The sequence below is a fragment of the Cyprinodon tularosa genome, unplaced genomic scaffold (genome assembly GCF_016077235.1).
Source record: "Cyprinodon tularosa strain WSP-4 unplaced genomic scaffold, ASM1607723v1 ctg479, whole genome shotgun sequence".
Taxonomy (NCBI): domain Eukaryota; kingdom Metazoa; phylum Chordata; class Actinopteri; order Cyprinodontiformes; family Cyprinodontidae; genus Cyprinodon; species Cyprinodon tularosa.
This window is the reverse complement of record NW_024039206.1, coordinates 1-19,085: the sequence shown is the minus strand read 5'-3', so window position 1 is coordinate 19,085 and position 19,085 is coordinate 1. Positions and strand designations below refer to the sequence as shown.

At 39.8% G+C, this 19,085-nt stretch overlaps 1 protein-coding gene across 3 annotated transcripts in view; it reads right to left on the bottom strand.

The window, feature by feature from the left end:
* satb2 (SATB homeobox 2) overlaps positions 1–6,680 on the bottom strand; it is a 117,643-nt gene extending 110,963 nt beyond the window's left edge. For 2 of the 3 annotated variants that reach the window (XM_038301954.1, XM_038301955.1), the window contains exon 1: positions 6,482–6,680. The gene's annotated coding sequence lies outside the window, so the exon portion shown is untranslated. The remainder of the gene's footprint in view (positions 1–6,481) is intronic. The other variant, XM_038301956.1, reaches the window with a different exon arrangement.
* Positions 6,681–19,085: the final 12,405 nt, after the last annotated feature.

The following is a 19,085-nucleotide window of genomic DNA, read 5'->3' as shown; positions in this document are numbered from 1 at the left end:
CAGAGGTGGGCAATTCCACTTCCTGGGGGGCCGCTATCCTGCAGCTTTTACAGCCATCCTTGGTCCAACACCGCTCAATTAACCTCCTCAGTAAGCAGTCAGTTCCTCCATAGTCCTCTCAATCATCTAATTACTTGATTCAGGTGTTGAACCAACAGCAGGATAGCGGCCCTCTGGAACTGGGATTGCCCACTCCTGATCTTGATTAATGAAATGATAAATTATTAACCTTTCTCTCCTGATAATTAATCCAGTCTGAGATTAAATTAGAATTTGAGCTTCTTAAAATGAGGCTGAACATCCTCTGCTGCCCTCTGCTGGCTGGGAGTATCATAGCGGCCGGTTCTGGAGACTGAGGACAGGATGGACATTTTCTTGAAGAATTTAAATTTTTTCATCTAAAAAATAGTAAGCATTTATCATTTCTAGTTTAAGCTATTCTATGGATGCTTGAGTTTAAATAACATTTGGTTTATTCCAAAATAAATGATGAGTCCCAGCTTCCTGAATTCTGCTGAGTCCGTATTAAAACAACAAACTGCTACTGACCACCAGACCAAAGCAGGGATTTCATGCATTAAATTATCTCTGTTAATTATAAATAAATAAATAAATTTAAAAAATCTAAATCTAGATAAGTCATTTTTTCCTTTAATAAGTGCATTTGTTCTCGAATTGAGGAGGTAGGTGAGACCCTTTGCCAATGGACCAAGACAATTGACATTTAAAATAAGAAAAAAACAATTGCATTTCAAGTGCATATTTTATTTAAAGAGTAAAAATACCCATTCCATTAAAAATTATCCTATTTACCAGCTTAAATTTTGGGTTAATTCATTTAATTTAAGAAATGTTGACTTATTTCTAGCTAATTTTTGCAGTGCAGGCCTGTTTATCTCCTGCAACCATCCAGCAGATACTCTGACATTACACTGCAAAAACAATCTAGAAAAAATAACTAAAGATATCTTAAATTTTGTGTTTTTACTCTTAATTTGAGCAGGTAAATAAGATTATTTCCCATTGGAATCAGTATTTTACTCCTAAAATAAGAGAATTAGATAATATGCACAATAAATGAGACAATGTAATTGTTTTCATCTTATTGTAAACTGTCTTGTTCTATAGGCAGTGTCTCACTTTCCTCCTCAATTTAAGAAAAACAGCATTTAATTTAAGAAGCAATGAATTATTTAGATTTATTTTTTTTGCAGCGTAGGGAGGAAACAAACCTCTTGGTCTAAAGCAGGAAGTTTATCAGGCTGATATCTGAGCTGCAGCTTCTTTCAGTCTCATCCTACAGGAACAAACTGAAGTCAATGTTAATAAGTAGCCTAATAATAAGTGTGGGACGAGCATAGGTGTGTGCTCATCAGATGCGCTCTTGTGTTAATCATAAACCTGGGAGGTGATAGACAGATGTCACAGCGCTGTGTCTAATAGATAAGGAAGCTATAGAGGAGGTCAAATGTCACCCAGGGTTGCTGCAGGGAGTGTCTTCCCAGAGCAAAACACTTTGTCATTTATCACGACTTTGCACAAAGAAGAAGTTGACTTTTGCAGGAAATGTTTACAGGTTTGAATCCAACCAACAGGGCGGCCATGAATGGAGCTCTTTTAGGGCTCATGTTCGTGTAAAGGCAGAGGTGTCCTACATTATCTGAGATCCTGTACAACATTTGATGTTGGAGTCAAATAGGCCTATCGTCGCCTTGGCAACCAAAGGGGAGGGAGGCCATTTGGAGGCCAGTAATGAACCTAAGGCTGCATTTGCTGCTATGATGGAAGTTAAATGTAATAATGAAAATCTGCATCTGTTTATTAAAGCAACTTTTGTTTAAAAATTATTTATTAGCAGCAACTAAATGTGAATAAAACACAAAAAGATAAAAGGACTGAAAGATAATCAGGTAAAAAAAAAACACTTTCAACAAATAAATGTTATATAAACTCATTCAAAACTGGATTTATAAATAATTTTTTTAGTTTACTTGTATCTGTTGCTTCGCTTTATTTATTATATTAAAACGTGTTTTAATATATTAAAACACATCAGCAGCAAACAGGCTGTAAAGCATTAAAAATGAGAAAAGTCTTATTGGTTTTAAAAGTTTTTGAAACGAGTTACAGGAAACATTAATTGGTTTGACTTTTATAGGATCGGTTTATTAAAATGTTCTGTGATGAAAGGTAAAATTAAAAGCGATCAGTTACTGAAAGTCTGGAGCAAAAACTTTCTGGATTCAAACCAGTTTGTCATCGATTTTAAATTCAATAAAAGAACACAGCAAATATGAAAGCTACTTCTTTCTCCACCATCTTAAAGATTAATATAGAATTTATATTCTTGAATAATCTTTGCTCCCTTGGACGCCCCCTACTGGACTGGGGGAGCTTAAAGCAGCCCAGTTTGGCTCTGCCTTGGGCCGGCTGCTCCTATAGAGCCCGCGTGGAGTCACGGTGAATAAAAGCAAATAGAAAAACCTTCTTATAATAAAAAAATGAAGTAGAAAAAAACACAACAACCGTCCAAACTCCAGCGGGGTTTCCACGGCGCTCTATGGCTGCGTGGGCGCCGCACGGAGTGCGGGTCACGCACAGAGGACACGCGGGCCTGAGCGCCGCAACATGAATTATTCAGCTTCATCTGCGAAAGATGAAAAGGCGGAAATGATTTTCACTCTAAATTCATCTATACATTTATTTTAATGATTAAAACTTCAACAGGGAGGTTTTGGTTCAATATAAAAAAAAAAAAAAAAAAAAAAAACAGAAAAAATATCAGGATTAGGCTAATTTGACCCTGTGGAAACGCAGATTATTCCGGATTATATTTTAGATTTAACTGTGCAATAAATACAATTTTTTTTTATTATGACGCAAACAGTAATTTAACATCTTATATATTTATCTTCACAAACCAAGTATTTACTTTATTATAACTACATCTGTTAGCAGCACAGACAGCAGAGGTCCAGGTAAAATTAATCTGAAGGTAAAACGTGTCCAATCCACTCAGATTAGGTGAAATAATGGAGTGAAATATTTTGGGCAAAGATCAAAGGCTTCCAGTTGGTTCAGTTTAATCTAGAGGCTGTTTTTTTTTTTTTTTTTTTTTTTTTTGCGTGAAAACAGAAATGATTCCGTTGCGCATAAAAATTCGCTGTAAGTTATTGAAACCTTTTATTTTCCACTTCTTTTTTCTGCAGATCGAGTCAAACAAGCAGGTCAATTCAGACAGCAGGATCAAATATTGATCTCTGAAATAAACAGGCTGCGTGGAAGATTCTGCAGCAGCAATGATGCCAAAGATCGGGGGCTCGTTAATGCGTGGAGGAACACGCGTGTGGCGCAGGTCAGGCCTCCGCTGAGAGGATAAACAGAAAAATAACAGGATTTTATTTAAAAAGAGCGAATTAATTGGGGGGAAAAAGTGATTTTCCACAGAGCAGACCTTCGGCACAAAGTTCATTTAAAATTCAACAAGTCAGCAGGATCATTTGGAGAAGAATGCGTCTGGGTTGGATCAGGCAAAATGAAGCGTTAAGAACGACGCGCAATAAGTTCCAGCCTGCAGCTGAACTGATGCAGAATTAATTATTCTTTAAACAATTAATGACAGAGTTTCATATATTCCTTTTTTTTCTGCAGCTCCTCTGATTGCAGCGCATGGCTCCGGCTCGGTGTCTCTGCACCTGGTTGGATGGAGCGGGTCTGGAGGCATCATCTGTGCAAACAGCGCGGCTGTGTGGTGAACACGGAGAGGCTGAGGCGCTCCTCATCCACTCAGAGTGGGACCAGAAGGACGAGCTCGATCCTCAGGGTGGATCTAAACGGTCAGGATCCCAGTGTGAGATGGAAACACTGCGGTTCTGTCACCTCAGCGCGCATAAGCGAAATAAAGCAGCAAAAACCAAACGAATAATAAAAAATAATAATAAAAGGTCCAGTATTTTTTTTTTATAATAATAATATAACAGGAAACTTATTTTTAAATTACATTTAAGGAACCAGAAAGACGTTTTACTTCATACTTAATTTGTTCCAATGCTTCTGAGGACTTTAATGCTCCCAGGAATAAAATGGAGACTTTTTATTTCCTTTGAAAATAATCCTTCCTGATGGTGGGAAAAGATCAAATCCAGTCCAGCCCTGTTATATCTGTAACATCTCCAACCAGATCACCATAAAACTGCGAGTTCGAGGCTCCTGTTCATCCATAAAACCCAGAAGATCAAGAAAAAGACGAGAAAACTGATCAGAAACAGAAATAAGATCATCATTAAAATCCAGAAAAAAAATGGCGGAGTAGCGTTTCCACATTTTATTCTTTTTTTTCCTTAAGAAAATGTTTTGGCTTAACTTCGAATTGACAGAATATTTTCAGTCGATTTTGATCTTTTTAGAGGAGAATCTCAGATTTTCTGCATCTGAGGAAAACTTTAATAAGAGGAAAAGTTCCTGTTATTATTATTATTATTATTATTATTATTATTATTATTATTATTATTATTATTATTATTATTATTATCTTAGATTGCGCAGAATGATGCCGCATCTTTCTGCGCGTTTTTACAGCGTTTGAGAATAAAGGATGTTTTTGTGAAAAAGAGAATAAAAATATTTCATAAAAATAAATAAATAAAATGTTATTTCCTCTCAGAGGGAATAAAGGAACTAAGAGGATCTGATCTACATGGTCAGATATCTGCTGCCCCACGCAGAGCAGGGCTCCCGCGTGTCTGTGGGCTTGCGTGGGCTCCCGTGGCGCTGATGGCCCAGAAATGGGTCCGAATGGCTTGTTTTGAAAGGATGGATCTCGTTTCCGCGAAGCATTAATTTGTCTTTAATTTGTCACTTTCGGGCCGCCCGCTAATTGCTTCCATGCAGAGGTCAGGACTCCCGGCTCCATTAGAGCTGCTCAGCAACATTTTTCACTGAGGGGCCGAACCCACGCAGCCCGCAGCGCCACGGCCCACTTCACGAACCCCTGGCATTTAAATCTACCTACAGAAAATCACATTATTATTATTATTATTATTATTATTATTATTATTATTACATACCTGATTAATGAGTTGCTTAAAATAATTTACTTATTTTAAACATTAAAACAACTTATTGTGAACCTTGATTGCAATTAAAAGCGTGATATTTTAATTATAAATTGTTTAAAAGCTAATATTTTGTTGATCATAAATTTGAAACTGTATTTTATTTCTCAGAAACATTTAATAAGGACATATAAAATAACATTAGAGCTTAATTATGAATTTAAGTTTTGTTTTTTGGGAGTAAAACTAAATGAAAGAAAATAATTTCCAGGTTTTTAAATAAATATTATTATTATATCATATCATCATTTTTTCTTTTATTTATGCAGCCATTATCATAACTAATTTATATATTATAGCCCTATATATATATATATATATATATATATATATATATATATATATATATATATATATATATATATATATATATATATATATATATATATATATATATATTTATTTATTGGAAATGATGGTCTTTAAGTGTTTCTCTGTATTTTACAGCAGAAAAGTTTCCCCTGTCTCAGCCAGGATGAGGCTCTAAATAGTTGACAGCTACGGTTTAACTGACCCTAAAAGCTTTAAGATCATTTTCATGACAAAACAAGTCCGAAGGTTTAAAAAGCCTCCCTTCAGGGTGGATTTTTCAGCTCAACATTTCTGCTTGTCTCCAATTATTAGAAGTGACTCCTAATGACTTCATTTTCTGCAGGGGAAGCGGGTCGGAGCTGAAAGCCGGGGAGGTTCTGGTGTTTCAGAGTCCAAACACACATGAGGGCAGACAGCAGCTATCTGTGCTTCTCTTCCAGCTCTGATCTGCCACGCAGAGGATTGTTTTGCTTTCAGTAAAAGCTCTCGCTGGCCTCTTTTCCACCCAATAATAAGTTCTTACCTGAAATCAAATCCGCCTGCTAACCGAGGAGGTGGGCGAGCAGGAGGAGGGGGGTCAGCTCTAAACGTCAGCACTCTGCACTATGTCATCCAGCTCAAGTATTTGACAGCTGGAATTATCTGTAAATACTTCATTAAACTGTGTATGACCCCCCCCCCCCCCCCCCCCCCCCCCCCCCCACCCCCCCCCCTCCCAGCACCCCCTCCTCTCTGCCCTATAGTCCACTACAAAATGATAACATAAACAAAAAGAAAAGAAATTCAATTCTCATTTGGGGAGGGGAGGGGGGGCATGATCAACAAAACGGTGGAGGTCTCTGTAATGAAGTTTAGAGTGTGTGTTCAGTGTTTGGAGCTCAGCGTTTACTCAACTGGGCCAGACGCTGAGCTGGTTCTGTCCCTGAGAAACCAGACACCTCCACTGGAGAACAGCACAGTCATGTGACCCAATAGGGATCCATTTGGTTCATTATTCTCACTCTGATCCTGCATATCCAGTCCAACCTCTAAGCTCAGCCGGCGGCGTCGCTTACCTCAGATCCTCAGGCCAGGAGCCGGCTGACGGCAGCAGAGAAATCAAATCCGTGGAGGTACGACGTTAAGGCGTATCCAGCCGGAGGTCATAGGTCACCCTGCAGGCCGCAGCTCTGAAGATCGGCCGCTTCTCAGGTCGTCTCCGGCTTCTTTCTGCCGGGATGCAGACGAGCAGCCTTGTGGCCTGACCGGGGGCGCGGGAGGATTTCACTCTGCAGGTTCTGCCTGATTGGGCGGAGCCCTTCATTCAAAATAAATGTCAATCATTTACCCCTTTGATTTCTCCAGGGGAAGTCAATGATTGAAAACACATATTGAGGGACACCCATGATGGCAAGTGTGTGTGTGGGGGTGTGTGTGAGACTGTTCAGTGACTGTCGGAGCGATAGCGATCTGGCTGACTGTGAGGAGGGTGCGGGGTCAGAGGTGACCTCAGCGCTGTGATCTTGTGTTTGTTGTTGCTTTGCTGCCCTTAGATGGGTTAACATAGCACACACTGCATCAGCTGCTTGGTGCACTTCCTCTCTAACGCACACACACACACACACACACACACGCCGGCTGGTCTGGAGAGGCGTCTGAGGGTCACTTCCACGTGTGTTGATGGGGGCCCTGAGCGAGCCAATCTAAACTGGTGAAATGTTATATCCCAGCACTGGGAGGACGGGAGCTGCTCACTTCCCTCATGTGGCGACGGACATTTACCTGTCTGACTGAACCAGTGAGGGTTACAGGTCACCTGGGGCGGATTTAGGAAATTTGGGCCCTAAAGACAGGCAGGGGGCCCTCTGAATTGAAAAGACAACACATAAAACAGCCCCATTCTACAGATAGAGAAATGTTAATAGAATAGACATCCATTATCTGTTCTAGGTTCTGTCCCTCTCTTCTTGTCCCTTTTCTTCTTGTTTTCCTCTCTATGTTTTGTACTCAGCTGACTTTTCATGCCGTCTCTAAAGGAATGAAAGATTTTTTCCAAGCACTAAGCTCACTTAGCTGATTGCTCCTTCCTGTGTTTCCAAAAAGGCCAAAGTAAATAACCCAGTCCTTCTTTTCACTGTAGACAAGCCATGATCTGCTTATCTGTTCTCCATTTTTCATTTGGATGAAATAATAGCTGCATGAATCATGACAGCAGACAAGATAGAGGAGAGCAGGAGGCGGGGTTACCAATCTACTCGCTCTGGAGAGCAGAGTTCGCTGCTTTTAGATGTTGTCTCCAAAGTCTCCAGTAGCAGAAAAAAGTCTCTAGATTTGGCGCTAGGAGCTTTTTAGAAATCAAAGTGCTAGAGGGGTCTGAAAAGTGGCTGAGACACACTTAATATTATCAGCGTTCTGATGGCATTTTAGCAAAAGGATCTTTATCAAAAACTTAATGTGTACAAATAAGGAATAGTTTTATTAACCATACATGTAAAATTTGTTTAACAGGCAATTTGCCTCATGGTAAATCCCCCCCCTGCAGGTTAGGAAGCTCCACATTTTCTTTGAAATCACAGAATGTTGTGCGGATGAAGACATTTTCAAGATATCATGCAGGTTAGAACTCACTTAAAAAAAATCCACTTTATTTTGTCTTAAAACAGCCTAATAAAATAATTAGATGTCACCTTTACAGGGACCAGAAGAGGGGCCAGAACTTCTGGAGGGGCAGAGGCCCCTGGTGGCCCCCCGTCTGAAACCGCCCATGGTTTAAAAACTTTTAAGAAAATCCATCTACATTAGCTGCTGTTCAACCGCTCAGGGCAGCACTGAGCTGGATTTCAAAATAAGATTCCAGAATTAACTAAATTTCACTTGATAATATATATATATATATATATATATATATATATATATATATATATATATATATATATATATATATATATATATATATATATATATATATATATATATATATATATATATATATATATATATATATATATATCCAATCCAATCCACTTTATTTATATAGCACGATTTAAATAAACACAAGGTTGCCAAAGTGCTGCACAAAAAGATAAAATAACTAAAATAAATAAAAGTAAATAAAATAAAATAAAAGCACTGCCCGCACAGGATAAAAATATGCATGTGTATACATAAAATCAAAATGTATATATATATATATATATATATATATATATATATATATATATATATATATATATATATATATATATATATATATATATATATAATCAAGTAAAATTTAGTTGATTCTGGAATGTTATTTTGAAATCCAGCTCAGTGCTGCCCTGAGCGGTTGAACAGCAGCTAATGTAGATGGATTTTCTTAAAAGTTTTTAAACCATGGGCGGTATCAGACGGGGGGCCACCAGGGGCCTCTGCTCCTCTAGAACTTCTCCTGGCCCCTCTTCTGGCCCCTGTAAAGGTGACATATAATTAGTTTCTTAGGCTCTGGAACAGAAACAAGGATTTATTGGGTCCTTTAACCATTTCGATGAATTAACCAGATGAACATTTACGGTGATTTATAAATGACGCTATCAGACATTTAGCTTTAGCTTTATCAGGATAGATTCACCGTTTCTATATCAGAGGTCTGCAACCTGCAGCTAAAGAGCTGAAATAGACTCTTTGTTTCTGTGGATCGATCTATTACCCCACACAACTGAAATACAGATAAACAGCTGACTGCTCTGAATGAACATGTCTGATGATGATATCAGACGAGCAATAAAATGGAAAGAACACATCAGTTTATGAAGATATTAAAAGCTTAGCATGCTTTAATGGTTAATGATAGCTCGAGGTAAGGTGAGTGAGTGAGGTAAGTGACGTGACACTGGGTGCACACGCACAGCTCGAACACAGCGTGGTCCCTTTTCCTTCTTCAGCAGAGCTGGGTTTAGCTCACAGCTTGACTCCATTTTTAGTGGAACAGAGAAGTTAGTGTGCACGGTGAGAACCTGTGGAGGCAGCCATAACCGAACTCGAGCCCAGATATCCGAACTATCAATCTTTGCTCCCATGTTCGTCTTTAAAACAACACTGACCCAAGTGTTAGCTTCATTTGAGATATATTAAAGGAAAAGTCCAGTCAAACTCAGAATTCAAACTTCTGAAAGTACTTTAACTATGAAATTATTACATACTGTCAAATAAACGATAAGTGTTTTTAATTCAGAGTCATTTTCATTTGAATGTGCTTTACTGGAGGCATCCATGTTTGCCAAAGAACACTACTGCTACCTGAGATGGCAAAAGTACTCACTTTCCGTACTTGAGTAAAAGTACAGATACTTGTGTTAAAAAATACTCTGGTAAAAGTGGAAGTACTGATTAAACTTCTTTACTCAAGTAAAAGTAACAAAGTACAGGCTTGTAAATTTACTTAGAGTATAAAAGTAAAAGTAGAAACCACTTTTTTCATGCCGTTGCCTACATTTTAAATGGATGTCTGCCAATAGGACTAGATCTCCGTTGTGTTCATTTTCAATCATCTCGTCGTCCATGCTACTATGCTAACGCCACCGCCACCAAGCTGCAATGATTTGCCGCCAATGAATACCGCCGAATCTGTCGATTCATCTTGTAGCGGTGCGTCAAATGCAACGTAGATTCCCATCCAATTAGATTGAATTTGGTATTGATGACGTGAAAAACAATAACGGTAACTCCATTGAAATGATTCAAAACTAAAGTAACGAGCCAATTTTTTAAAATGTAAGGAGTAGAAAGTACAGATATTTGTGTAAAAATGTAAGTAGTAGAAGTAAAAAGTCGCCATATTTGTACTTCGTTACTTCCCATCTCTGACTGCCACTTAGGGTTGCCAACCGTCCCTCGAAAAACAGAATCATTCTTTATTTAGAAATAGAAGTACCCGTCCCGTATTTAGTGGAAAAGGAACGCACTTTGTCCTGTGGGTGTAAAAAATAGTAAAAAGCCAATGGAAAATGAAGAACAAGGGCACCTTAGATACAAAACTTACGGTAAACTAGTTCCAGCGCCCTGTCCTGCATTGTGACCAATGAGCACAACATATATGTAACGATCCAGAATCCCCTCATCCCATTGGTCGAGCCAAGTGTTGCCCACGGAGACGATAGCGGGAGACAACAGAGCAGTATGGGGTGTCACTATCCGATCCGTTCCGGAAGCACGATCCGTTCTTCATGCGCCATCAGCTCATTGGCGAATGCTCATCCAGATATACATCCGGGTCGTCCTCAATTTATTTTGTTAAAAATACCTAAATTCCGTTTTCTCTCCCAAAAATAGTAAACATACTAAAATATAGTGTTAAACGTTTAGAATGCATTTCCTGACAAAAAAAGATGCCTTAAAAGTTTCTGTTTTATCACTCGTCTCTTCCCGACCTGCACCTGAAATGGGATGCTACGCTACTTCCGGTCGCTAACTCCTTCGGCTTTGGATTTAAACATAAATCTAGCCTTTTTTGAGTTGTATGTTTTCTTTTTTTTTTTTTTACCTAATGCTATATAGTGCGTAATCTAAAGAAAGAAACAATTAAAATGCAGATAAACATGGTTTAATCATATTTTGCCGGACTGCTCTGAGCACGTCTGATGACGACGTCAGAGAAGCAGTTTATCGAAGAAAAGCATAAACATTGTCTCACAAATCATAAAATATTCTTTACAGATGTGTATTAGTATTCTTTAGTGGGTTAAGGATAGAAATAAGTATTTTTTGTACCATAATTACATTATTTATAGACACCCGGATATACATCTATTCGCGCAGTGACATGGGGGACGAACGGAGTCATTTAAATGCTAACGCTGCTTTCCTTAGTTCCGTAGTTTACTCTGCAGCACTCACAGACAAACACGTCCTCACTGCTGCAGGAGCTCAGAGGAAATACAAGTGGAAAAATTAGGCTATCGCCACAATATGTGGCATTGAGCTAATGATTTATTTTTTCTGTTTTACAACTGTAGCCTACAGTCAATGCATTTAAAGCACAAATATGTTTACAAGTTTGTACAAGTTTGCAGTTAAAATGTGCACTATTTATTTTTTTATTGTTTTGTATTCATTTTTACAGGTTGAAGTTAAGCAGGAAAGGCTTATGTTTAAGATACAAAGTTTGTTATTTTGTATTAAAGTGAATTGCTGGATAATAATTTGTTGTTCATGTCACTGATAAATATGCATCTAATTCAATGCAGATTTGAGTCAAATAGTAAAAAAAGGAGCGTTGAAGGCAGTCGGGTCAGCTGGAACGCACATGAGGGATTCCCTTTTTTATTTTCAGGGAGTCAGCAACCCTACTGCCACCTACTGGTTAGTGACGTCACGGTGCGGTATCGGCTGTTGATCAAGTCCCAGTGCTGTATCTGGTGTTTGTCACAACGCGCTATTATCCAAGTCATCTTGAAAACATTCTTCTTCCAAATGTTGGCTACATATTACGGGTTTTTTCTCTGGCCAGAAGTTCGATGGCAAATCCTCCCTCTTCAAGTTGGCGATCCAACGACCAACCCGTCCGTGGAGGATCAGGAATCAGAAAGGTGGAATAACTCTTTTTTCACTTTTACCCGATGTATTCCAGCATCCAGCTGCCATGCACGTGGGCATTGTCAGTTTCACTATAGCTCTGGTGAATTTCAATGGTGAAGTCCTCTGGAAATCTTCAATAATTGTTGCTGATTGCAGATGTGTCTAGTAGTTCCCTTTGATTTAGCTTGGAAAGCGGGGAGAACGGCGCTAGGCTTACCGCACCGTGACGTCACTGCTGGAAGATGGCAGGAGGGAGGGGCTAGTACGACGGAGTATTAGGGCCACACATGAAGAGAAACAATATTTTTGCCATGGCGAGATTAAACTCAACATGTCGACTTTAAAGTCGACAAATCGAGATTAAACTCAACATTTCTAGAATAAAGTTGAAATGTCATATTGAGTTTAATCTCGACGTGTCGACTTTAAACTCGCCATTTCGAGAATAAAGTTGATATATCGTGGCGACTTTAATCTCGACATTCCAAAGTTTGGAGAAAAGAGCAACCGCGCTCCACAGCTGCAGTCTGCGTTTTAAGAGTGAAGGTAGTCTTTGATGTGCTGCAACTGTATAATCATCACAGGAAGCGGTGGCCTACCAATAATAACGTAACGTCTTTCCCTATCTCGAAATGGCGAGTTTAAAGTCGACACGTCGAGATTAAACTCAACATGACATTTCAACTTTATTCTCGAAATGTTGAGTTTAATGTCGACTTTAAAGTCGACATATCGAGTTTAATCTCGTCATGGCAAAAATATTTTTTCTCTTCATGTGTGGCCCTAATACTCCGTCGTAGGCTAGTGACTCAGTGATCACAACAAAAATTTTTATTTTATTTATTTTTTTTACAGATTAACGCTAAATTCAATAAATCTCTGCAAATGTATTAGTTTTAGGTATAAATAATGATCCATTGATTATTCTTTGCTGACCGGACTTTTCCTTTAAATTGTTTTTTCAGTTCAAACTTCATTACTTGATGCATAATGTTGCTCTTTGTGGGCTGCTCTTCAAAAACTCAGCCATGCAGCTTGAGAGGCTGGAATCAGTCTGGGTCATGTGATCCAGAGCGCCACCTTACGGCAGTCTGAGCTCCCATTAAACACCAGAGCTAACTAAGCTAAAAGTTAATGTCAGCCAACCTAACGGATCTGATCTGTTTTTGTTTAATCTGGAGGCCTGAATGCGGCCTTGAGTTTAGCAGGAACTCCCAACAGCTGGTTTAAAGTGTCAGCAGCTCAGCAGATTGAGTTTTTCTGGAGAGCCTTGTTATTCCAGCAGAGTTTGGGTTTGCTCACCTGGTTCTGGGTTAAAATGGATCAATCCGCATCCATTCAGGTGATATAACAGCACAGAGTTGGGTTTTCTTTCTAAACCGACATACTGTCAGATTTATAACCTTAAATTTGGTCAATTATTAAAGTTATTATAGAGAGGCTAAGGTAGAATAAGAACTCACCTCTACACATTTTACCTGCTGTTTATTTTTGCGGTACACACGGCCAGTCAAAGATAAAACAAAAACATAATGTTTGAGTTTCTTTTTTTGTTTCAACAGTTAAACCTGAATATTAAAACCGGTCTCAATGCATAACAATGGAAAACTGATTTTTTTCTCCGTCTATATTTGCTTCATGAGTCGTTCTTTACATGGCGTCTAGTTTTAACCACCAAAAGACTTCCACCTCTAATTGATTTATGTTTTGTAATATAGTCAGCTCTCTTTTTTAGACTTTAAATAAAAAAGAAAAATCAATGTTTTAATGTAAATAGCAACATTTTGTCAAATTATTTCTGGCTAAAACTCTTTTTAAATAATCTCGTTCTGACCAGTTCATGGAGAGTTAAAATTGTTTGTTTACTGCTGTTCTAAACTCTCAGACCAGCGTTTCCCATCATGATTGGATTTACTCATTCATTCATTTTCAAACCTGCTTTGACCTTTGCAGGGTCTCTGGGATTCATCCAGCTGTCATCAGGCCAGCAGTGGGTACACCCCACACCGATTTCCAGTCCATCACAGGCCAGACGCAGTGACACACGCAACACAAATAAGCGTACGTGCAGATGTAGCGGAACGCGCCTGCTCCACTTCTCCTGGTCTATTTGCCATTCTGTCGTAGAATCGCTGCTGCTTTGACTCTCCGCTCTTCTGGATTCAGACATCAGACAGATGTTCTCACGATTACTGAAGAACACTACTGATTTAATGTATTCACTGGATTGCTGATAGCCCGAAAAAGTGAAGCCAAAGGCTGCCATGTTGGTACTCCCCACTCCCACAGAGATGCACAGTAAAAATACCTCCCTGCGGAGCATTTGACTGCAAAAACAAACAGTTTGCTGAATGCAGGGAGACGTTCCTCAGGTAATTTCACTGTCACTGGATGAACTAACTGGGAAAATCCATCTATACGCTGATGGATCCTATAGTATAATATGTAGCGTAACATTAGTCTGGCTATCTTAGACATTGACTGAGTCAGCCATTAACATTGGGTTTAACATTAACGTTAAAGTAGAGTAAATAGAAAGTAATTCACTGTGAAATATCAATGTAGTAATTCTTTATTAAGAGGATAATTCATTTTCATCAGAACTCTGGCTGCAGCATTTTGGATCAGCTGAAGGCTTTTAACTACAGTTTGTGGACTTCCTGATAGTAAAGAATTACAATAGTCCAGCCTTGAAGTAACAAATGCATGGACTAGTTTCTCAGCATCACCCCTGGACAGGAGATTTCTAATTCTCAAAATAATCCAGAGTGTGAACAAGGACTTTCTATTGGAGCTGCATTTAAAGAGGCAGCCCCATTTATGAGCAGGTGATCGATATCGGCTGCAAAAGTGAACTTAAATATTCATATTTTCACGTTGAGCAGTGGGATTTAGACATTAAATGAAGACTAATATTGCATTAGGTTTTTATGCTTCATATAAGGCCAAATAAGATATTTGTCCCTCTACTGATTAGAACCCAGTGAGCAACATAGCACCACTTTTACCCGTCAGCTTCCAGCTAAACAGTATTTAAAGTTGAGTCAGTGATTAGCAGCTTAGTTTGACAGCACAGCCTTAGATCCTTCAGGATTTGCTTCACTCCAACCGAACTCCAAATATTTCTGTGATGCAGTGACCACATGAGTGCAATCAGAGCCACATCTGAGAGCAGCGCCAGCAGAGGTATGCTAATGGAGACAGAGGATGGTTCTTTGTGCGTCACACACCTCCTCTGAGTGTGGTGGTCGATGCCCACCCACCTTCTTTAAGTTCAGATTTCAAACACTCTTAATACCCTGTAACACATAGGTTGCCAGGGAAGGTATGTGTGCAGCGCTGGACATGCATGAAACAGGAAAAGATCGACTGTATCCTCTTAATCAGCCGGTATTTATTGTCTGTGGGCGCTTAAAATCAACATGATCAGGATTCAGAGCCATGCCGTGTGGCCTCAAAACTCCTGTTTAAATAATCGCAACACAGATACCAGATAAACATCATAAAAATTCCTCCTTCACAGTCTTGGAGTTCTCACCTAGTCCATCAGTTTGCTTCAGCAGCCTGGATTCAGGTTGCTTTTCCTGATGAGACATTCTATAGAGTGAATTTTGATCCATTATTGTTGCAAGACTGGAAAAAAAACAAACCCAGAAACTGAAATTGTAATTAAAAAATTTTTTTATCTAAAAAAGGTTTTGAACTGTTTCCTCAGACTGAATTTCTTTTGTCATATTTTATTTTTTCAAACTTTCTTTTTATTTCTTTTTTCCAGATGAAGTTGTTGTGATTTTATGTTCTTTTCTATTCCCAGCCTGTTTCTGATACTTTAAGATGTTCATTGCCCTCCCCTGTAGGGGTGGTAAAATATCTTATTTAATCAGAGATTATTTCGGCCGTTATATATTGTTTATGACACACAGTTTATGTTCTAACTGTGTGTTAGAACAATAGATAAAAGAGTGATTCGAGCTCTAATCATGGTCAAATAGTTATTTCTGCACATACATGGAATAAATTCACCACAACTTCTGCTCAAAATATGAGAGTTTATTAACAAAAATCATTCGGCTCCAAGTCAAACATATTTCAGGTTTAACACTCTCAACTAAGACTAGTAAAACTCAACTAAACTAAACTAACTACTATGTACAAAGAGGAAGGGGAAAACGGTTGAAAAACAAATTACAGTTTAAGATGGATTTTGTGTTTGAAACCAAAGTTTATGTGGAATTATTTGGGATATGATCAAATTAGCTTTTGACTAATTTTAAAGAAATTGGAATGTTTTCAGCTGCTGCAGGCGGGCAGACGTTAGCCCCGGCTGTTGCAGACGGGCCGACGTTAGCCCCGGCTGTTGCAGACGGGCCGACGTTAGCCCCGGCTGTTGCAGACGGGCCGACGTTAGCCCCGGCTGTTTCAGACGGGCTGACGTTAGCCCTGGCTGCTGCAGGCGGGCTGACGTTAACCCCGGCTGTTGCAGACGGGCTGACGTTAGCCCCGGCTGTTGCAGACGGGCCGACGTTAGCCCCGGCTGTTTCAGACGGGCTGACGTTAGCCCTGGCTGCTGCAGGCGGGCTGACGTCAACCCTGGCTGCTGCAGGCGGGCTGACGTTAACCCTGGCTGCTGCAGACGGGCCGACGTTAGCCCCGGCTGTTTCAGACGGGCTGACGTTAGCCCTGGCTGCTGCAGGCGGGCTGACGTTAACCCTGGCTGCTGCAGGCGGGCTGACGTTAACCCTGGCTGCTGCAGATGGGCTGACGTTAGCCCCGGCTGTTGCAAACGGGCTAACGTTAGCCCTGGCTGCTGCAGACGGGCTGACGTTAACCCTGGCTGCTGCAGACGGGCCCTGGCTGGCTTTGTGAAGCAGTAAAAGGACTAATACTAAGTGAATCCAGTAGAACTTTTTATTGCCGACCTGGAATGGGTGACAATAGTTGAAGAAACTATTGGCTCTCAAAATGGTATCGGTGCCCTAGTTGTTGGTACTCGCTGATACCACTATTTTAGTCCGGGATCTGGGCCCCTCCCAATACTGGTATCGGTGCAACACTAGTCAAATGCAGAGTTAATTTCTTTGCTCTGTATTTGTGAGCAGCCATGTTGTCGGAACTCACCTGGGAAGACCATTTCTTTTTTCTTTACAACACTTTTTTGCAACACTAGTTACCATATTTGGGCAAAAATGGCCGCTCCCAGAATCAGTTATCACAACAAAAATTATTGTTTTTAATTCTTTGCTGATTAACGCTAAATTCTTTAAATCCCAGAAAAACAAATTCGTTTTAGGTAAATATAAATGATCCATTGATTATTCCTTGATGAGTAGACTTTTCCTTTAAAATGGATTTGCATTTTTTTGTTGCAACAAAAATGGAACAAAATTTACTCCATACAGGGCACCTCACTGCGTCCAGATTCCACAGGAGCTCCCCTTTCTCACATCCCACATCCTCAGTCGGAAAGTCTACATGTGGTTTCATATCTGCACCCACACATGTGCAGATATTGGCCTGCGTGTGTGTGACGTTTTAGCAAATGCTCGAATGAAATAAAAACAAATGGAGATTCTAAGTGAGGTGAACATGACTGATGGAGCTCTGCGCAGGGAACAGAAGCATTAGTGTGTACTCTGAGAGGTCTGGTTTGGCACATGGCTTCTTTATGTGTGTGTGTGTGGGGGTGTAGGAATGATCAGGCAGATGAGGAGTAAGTGAAGATGGGACGTTGCCAGAACCTGCCATGTGTCATTTATTAACAGGGTTCAGTTACAGCGATTTAGATGACAAAGCATCACATTAGAACCACAGATCCAAAACTTTGTGTGTGGGTATAAGGGGAAAGCCAAATACTTGTTCACATTAGCTGAGGTGCCAAAGTCATATCGTGACATTGTTTATTTCGCCCAGTGCTGCTTGTCTTTCATTGCGCTGAGATTATGGAGCATAACTGGGATACTTACAGAATGACTGGTGTGAAACACTTTGGGAACTCAGTGAGTATCAAAACAAAAGTGCAGGGCTGCAGTTGTTTCGACGTCGCTGTTAGTCTGATGGTGATTGCATTGGAAAGGTAACACTGTTTTAGGGTTTTCTTTATTAACTTTATGCTGTAAATTGAATCCGATCTGGTGAAAGTGATATAGAGCAAGAATTAAAAGCAAACAAACCACACAAAAAAAACAAAAAATTTCCACCACAGATATACAGGATAAAAGTAGGACATTCATGAAAATAGGTTTTGATTCAATTTAGAAATGAATTTGGTCATCTGTGTGGGGGGGCAAAGGGTGGAGAAGAGAGAGCCGACACTTTTCTCAAAGCTCAGCCGGCCTGTTTTATCTCAGAGGGAGGAGAGAAAGAGTAAACGGGGTCTTTGTGGGGACAAGGCCAGGCTCATCGACGTGTGGCGAGGAGGAGGAGGAAGGTAAGATGAATCTTTAGCTAGCCTGGGGGTCTGCATGCCCGTTCGTCTGTGCGTCTGTGAAAAGCCCTGCTCCTGGGGCTAACTGATTAGGTCTTAATTTGAGGGGTGGCTCAGGGGAACAGCCCGTGTTTTTGCCCACCGCCTATGAACTTCACAGCTCCAGGGAGGCTGCGGTTGGTGCAACAGGACCCGAGTGAAACAACATGTAGACGAGCTCGCTTATGAAATGATGGATAAGCAGAAGAGGGGATTGTCAGCAGGAAGAAATGGTTTTAAATAAAGCGCCAGAGACATCAGCAATGCTCTCCTTACTATGAAGATACAAACACTGTGGTAGATTGGCTCTTAAACTCACATACCTGGTTATAAAAAGGCCTGTTTATATCTGCTATAGATCACATGACTGTCAACTAAAATGAGTTTAACTTCATAGTAGTAATTTATTTGATTTGAGACTGACCTTAATAACAGACTAACCTTCTCTTTATGTCCCAATAACATTTATTTCTATATAGAAGAACCTCGGTGATGGTATTTATGGATCTAACCACAGAATTCACACCATTGATCAATCAGTTTCATCAGAGAGCCTGGAGAACCATTAAGACGTCTCAGATCTTTGGCTCCAATCTGCTCTGAACCAATCATGGAGAAGCAGAGTTTGGTTCTTATGTTTCACTGATCTGAAATAAACTCAC